Here is a 6,797-nt window from a genome sequence, read left to right on the forward strand (position 1 = left end):
ATTAAATTCCCGTCTGTTTTCTCATTTTAAAATTTCCAAGTTAAGTAATAAAAATTGACGAGTGCAAAAAGAAAAATAATTGAATTTTTTTTTTTTAAAAGTTATCTTTTGGGTGGGAGGCATTTTTTTGTGTGATTAATGCTCACCATTCAAAACTATGCATACTATTAATCCTCTAATTGATTGTGTTATTAAATTAAAAAGATACTGAATACTTTCAAAAATATATAGGTTTTAAAATGAACTTAATTTTTGAATCAAATTGTCTCTAAAAATAAAAAATTTTAAAAATATTTTTGGTACTATTGTTAAGCTGTGGTTCTACTTTTTGCAATAAATTAATAAAAAGTTATTGTATTTAAAATCATTAGTTCAACGATGGAAGAACATATACCTTAAGAGTAATTCCACGTCAAAACAACCAATTTTTTTTTTAAATGCAACCCTATGTTCTTGGATTTTCTTTATATTTTTACCATAGTTAGTACATTATAAAATAAGATAAATCCCAAAATTTCAAGGTCTAACTCTCAACGGTTCGTGAGTAATGGTTGCTTTAATTTTGGCTACTATTATTGTTTTGGTCATTTTCTGCCATTTTTAAATTTACATTTCTCCTTATAAAACCAAGTCTTTAAACATGTGAATTCTAAAAATAAGTGACTTAGTTAATCTCAAGGTGAGGAATTTGAATATATAAATAAAAAACTCATTTTATAATTAAAAAGTACCTAAATAACAATTATAAATGTTAAAATAATGGACACCTGCCCCAATAAAATTTTTAGGTGTGTAAGTTTTTTAGGCTTAAAATTTCAAATTAGATCATTGTATGTTTGAAGAACATTGTGTAGAAAAATCATTTCTGCCAAATACATAGTTTAAAAATTAAATGAAAAATATTACAAAAAAAGCAAATATAGTATATTTCGCTTATCGTAGTATTCAAAATAAATAAAAATAATGCATACTTGAATTGATATACAATTTTTTATAATATATCCATTAAAAAATTATTGATTTACAAATATATACTTACTAATTTTGTAAAAATCTTTTTTTAAAAGTTCATATTTGTCTGATATTATTGTTGGTGCACTTATTAATGTTATTACATTAGTGATTGGTATCCAACGATAATCATCCCTTTTTGGCCAGAAAAACTGTTCAGATGGACCGTGTGGATGCATAAATTTTATTTTTATATCATTATATTCTTCATCTTTTTCTTCGACAACTGCAATTCACCAAAACGAGTCATATGTACATGCGTAATATTCGTACTTCTGCATTAGATCAAAACTTATTAAACTTAAATTTTGGTAACTTGATTTTTTAGTTATATTAATAGATTTTGGATTTATATCGTTACTAGTTTTTTTAAATAATATAGATGTTTTCGAAACTGGTATGCAATGGTGAAATCCTCGAGTTCCTGGTATTGTTTTTCCCTTCTCAAATCATTTATTTTGCGTAGCTTTAACATTAACCATAGTTTCTTTATCAATTTTAAAGAACTTTATTGTGAGCATTTTTTGAGTGCAAAATTCAAACATTGCATCGATTGTTAGTATTTTATTTTTCTTTGGACGTTGCAAACTTTCTCTTGCTATTGTTCGTTTTACTGTACCGCCTATTGCATCGCAAGAAGATTCGTTTTACTGTACCGCCTATTGAATCGCCGTGACTGGTTGCAAAAAATATCCATTCAGCTTCCAATAAAAAATCTTTATACTGTCCTCCACATCTATCGGAAAAGTTATACAGTTTAAAAATTAAAGGAAGGGTTTCTTTGATATAATTACATAAAATAGTCTGATTTTGATAGACAAAACAGGTATTGTGTATTGCATCGTCAGACATAAAACAAAATGATTCCTGTAAAATATTGCCATTTACTTTATAGGATAAAACAACTGGGTGAAGGGTGAATCCAGATTTACACCAATGATAACTTTGGATCTCATTTTGCACAACAAATTCATAATTTTCTGAAAAGTCACACTTTTTCATTCAATTTGAATTTTAAATCTTTAAGAAACTTTGTTTGGCAATAAGAAATATACGAGTGAGCTGTTAGTTTATCAATACACTTCACAACTAACTCTATATGTTTCAACAGTTTCAGTTTGTGTGACGAGTTGGGTCCTGTCAGTACCTTGCCATTGATTAAAACTTAACTCATCATCAAAATCAAGTTCTTCAAGCTCTTCAAAAAGAAATAGTTGTAAGACATCTGTTCCTGGGCAACTCAAACATCTATGAACCATACACTCATTTTTTGAAATGTCACAAACCACCTAAAAAACAAGTTTATTTACTATAATTTACTATTAAATTTTCTATTATAATCATTAAATAATCATAATAATAACTAAAATCATAATTAAATAATTAAAATCATAAAAATAATTAAAAGTATAAGTAATATCAAATTTAATTTCCGTATAAACTGCTATCTTTTTTTAGATTTCCTAACTTATAACGTACATTAAACACACTTATAACTGAAAACAAACCTTTTTCAATAAATGTTTATAAGTTATATCCCATTTCATTGCATATAAAAAAAGAACTGCATTTTGATGACAAACACATACACACACTGAGTGAGCAGCTGAGGCTCCAACACTTACACATCACTTAGGACGCAGACTGCAAAATTTAGAAATTCCAAGATTAATTCCTGGATTTATAACTTTAAATTGGCTGTACAATTCTTTCAGGTTACACAACAGCAATCGTTTTTGTACTTGTATTCTGTTATTTTTTCCTTTTCCAACACTTACATAATCTTTTTTATTAGACATTGTTTGTGAGTATTCATCATCTTCATAAAAACTTTGAACAATGGAGACAACACTTTCTCCAATTTTGTCCAATGGGAGTAAAAGTATGCCACTCTCCTGTTTCATACAACGTGCTGTTCGAATAGCATTCACACTAACTTCAAAGTAGTTAAAAGCATAGTCTCTAGACCAAGATCATGAGTTAAAGTGAGAAATTTTAATTTATTTTTATAGTCAGAAGCATATATCTTTTCTTTCATCAATAGTGTCAGTTTATCCAGATCAGATGCTTTACTTTGATCTGTTTTCGAATAAGACGCAATAGAATTATCTATAAAATGCAAATTACTTATTCCATAATGAGCTGCTAAATCTTCACCAATCTTTTTTATTGGTTTCTTATATTTTTTCATTGCAGATGCAACACGTTGATGTAAAGCAACAGAATGTAAATTAATAGGAGGTTCTCCTAAAACTTCCAGGGATAAAATAATATGAGTAAATGGTTCATCTTCTTGTATCAATATTTCATCTACTCCATTTTCACTAGGGTGTTCTACTGATAAAACTGCCTTTGACTTACAGCTAGTATATAACTTCCACCCAGGTAAAACTCTTAATCCTAATGACTCAAAGTGTCTAGCCATCATTAAAGATATTGTAAATTTACCTTAAAAAAAAGGATATTTAAGATACGTGTTGTATACTTTTACAGATAGTATTCATATATTTGAAATCAAATTACCTTTTATTTATTTTTTTATGCACTTTATAAACATCACAACAATTGCCTTTTTTTTTTCAAATCTTTTTTCAAAGTAGTGAAAATGGTGATAACAAATGCTGAATAGTTCTTCACAAGCACGCAACTCAGATCTCCATAAAATGTTTTGACGAATATCGGTGTCTAGGTCATGTAGTAAAAAAATTTCCTTATTTCTAGAATATGAGGTTTTATGGCATTCTGACTTCAATTCTTTACCAATATCACATGAAATCATTTTGATAATGAATTAAAAAATGTTATACTTGCAAATTTAAAAATGCACAAGTACTAATTACATTATTTATGTAGGATTAATTGCAACATTTATATTAGATGAATATGTCTGAATTCAACAATTAAACTTTAATAATTTGGAAAGACAAGGAAACAAAAAGGAAATATAAAAATATATTAAAAAAACTTAAGAAACTTAAGAAACACTTCGATTTAGATAGGAATTATCTTTTTTCGTAAATTACCATTGCAATATATATACATTTATAGTACAAAAAGTAAAATATTTGCAAAACTATGTATTTGGCAGAAATGATTTTTTCACACAATGTTTTTCAAACATACAATGATCTAATTTGAAATTTTAAGCTTAAAAAATTTACCGCACACCTAAAAATTTTACTGGGGCAGGTGTCCATTATTTTAACATTTATAATTGTTATTTAGGTACTTTTTAATTATAAAATGAGTTTTTTATTTATATATTCAAATTCCTCACCTTGAGATTAACTAAGTCACTTATTTTTAGAATTCACATGTTTAAAGACTTGATTTTATAACAAGAAATGAAAATTTAAAAATGGCGGAAAATGACCAAAACAATAATAGCAGCCAAAATTAAAGCAACCATTACTCACGAACCGTTGAGAGTTAGACCTTGAAATTTTGGGATTTATCTTATTTTATAATGTACTAACTATGGTAAAAATATAAAGAAAATCCAAGGACATAGGGTTGCATGGCCTGGTTGTTTTGACGTGGAATTACTCTTAAGCTATTTGCATAAGCATGAAACGTCTTTTCTTTTTTCTTTAGCCGTGTTTTATCGATTATCGATATAATAAGCCAAACTTAAGTTGAGTTTGCCGCTTGCGTAAAATACAAGATAACTTTTTAAAATTTTCTAAAATAAAGTCATTTTTGCTTAAACTGTTTTGTTTTATATTTATAAAAGCGACAAGATTGAAAATACCAAAAAGGATTTTATGCTTGGCATTTGAACCCGCAATTTGAACACGTAACTGTCAGGATGATGGTACAGCGTACAGCGCACTAAACCACTAGGCTGCTTAAGATGTAAGCTTTAACAAAAATAAACTATTTTATAACCTTTAGGATATAATTAGGTTATAATGTTTGGTACGTATAGGTTTATATAAAATATTGGTGAGTAGATATCCTCGTGATCTCTCTTTTGATTATATAATATATGCTTTGAAAATCTGTAGAAGTTTAATATTGTTGTTACCTTTGTTATATGCTTGTTTGAACTTATTTAAGGTTCTGACGACAAGATCCTTTGATCTTCTTTCAGATGCCTTGTTTTAAATTTGTTATATCGTTTATCAAAAATTTGTGAAAGTTTATTATTTTTATTTTTGACAATATAAAAATGACCAACCAATGTAAAAAAAATTAAAAAAACAAACAAAAAACATAATAATGATAATTATTTGATTATAATTTTTTGGTTTTTTACAAATTAAAGACAGCTAAGAGTTTATTGCAGAAAAGATGTTAAAAGAAAAGTCTAATAGATAGATTTTAACTTATATGACATACCTAGTTCCCCGTGACCCGTTTTCTGGGTCCTCTTTTGCTTTGTAAATAGGTTGAAATTTTAGGTTGAAATTTTATTAAAGCCTTAAATTTGGAAAAACGCCGGGAAGAATGTCACACTGTTGCCATCTATGTTAGAGATACTTATGTTAAGTGTTTTTCTAATCAATTTGGTAAATCCGCGCATCTAAAGCAGTAAAGAGACAACTTTTTTTCTTAAAGTAGGAAGGTGTTAACTTCAGGCTTTTTCTTTTGAAATATAAGAACGGGGTAAAAAAACGTCTTATAAACTCCAAGTATGCGAAAAAAGGGCGATTGTTAATTTTTTTTTTTTTTTGCTCTTGGAGCAATATTTAAATATTTTATTTTTCTACCCAGTAAACACAGATTGGTTCAGAAATGGTCAATATTTAATCGAAATTGGTTGAAAAATAGATAAAACGTTTAGCAATCTATTATTGACTAAAAATTAACGCTTGATTTGAAATGTATATTTCAAACTTTTTTATATATACGTTTACTAAACGTCGATCTAACGTTTAGAATATCGACTTACATTAGTCAATATTGTAAACCTTTAATCGACCTTAATTAAACGTAAACATTTATAGATTTAAAATCTACGCTTTAAATCTTTTAATTTATACGTTTATTAAACATCAATCAAACGTTTACAATATTGACTAATATAAGTTGTTATTCTAAACGTTTGATCGACGTTTAATCAGCGTTTATTATATTATAATATAGTAATATAGCCATTGGTCAGAAGACTCACACTACAGCTTAAGTCACGCAGTTTAAATAGGCATAATTAAAAGAAAACAAAATAAATTATTAAAAAATTACTTTTTATTGGCTAAATAATTAATTTAAATGCGTTTACAAGATTTACTTCTTTACAACAACTAAAAGCAAAACGACTGATTAATAAATAATAAACGAGTGTCGGGAGCTAAAAAGTTAAAAATCTCTTATCGCGACAATGTACCTTCCCAAATGCCAACAACTTAATGGACTCAGATGTTTTAGAAATTATTGATTGCAACATTGACACAGTTAAAAAATATGAGTTGCTGGTCTCTCGTTATGAAAATCCTGCTATAAGAACTTTTTTCGTAAGTTTTATAAACAGTTTAAATTCATTTTGTAAACGCTAGTATGATTGTGTGACAGAACCTACGGATACACTGTTATACTGTTATTCTGTTCATCTTTGCAATAATCAAGAGGTTTAATAACTAAATATTTATTGATTTTATTTAAGAAACATTTTAGCTTAATTTAGGTAATTTACTAAAGAAAACTGGTGGAACAGAGCTGGTAAAAACCACTGCATGTGTTATATCGCGACATTACTAATTTTTTAATGTCAAAAATAAATATGGATGGTAGATAAAATTCGGAAACTTCCATTCAGAAAATCCTCTATATGTAAAGATGTTCTG

At 27.4% G+C, this 6,797-nt stretch overlaps 1 long non-coding RNA gene across 1 annotated transcript; it reads right to left on the reverse strand.

Moving 5' to 3' along the window:
• Positions 1 to 905: 905 nt before the first annotated feature.
• LOC136078054 (uncharacterized) lies at positions 906 to 3,820 on the reverse strand. Its single transcript, XR_010637486.1, has 3 exons — positions 3,535 to 3,820; positions 2,520 to 3,459; positions 906 to 2,300 (listed from the first exon to the last, which is right to left on the reverse strand). It is a non-coding gene; the product is annotated as an uncharacterized LOC136078054 (long non-coding RNA).
• Between the last annotated feature and the right edge of the window lie 2,977 nt (positions 3,821 to 6,797).

This window comes from Hydra vulgaris, chromosome 03, assembly GCF_038396675.1.
Source record: "Hydra vulgaris chromosome 03, alternate assembly HydraT2T_AEP".
NCBI lineage: Eukaryota > Metazoa > Cnidaria > Hydrozoa > Anthoathecata > Hydridae > Hydra > Hydra vulgaris.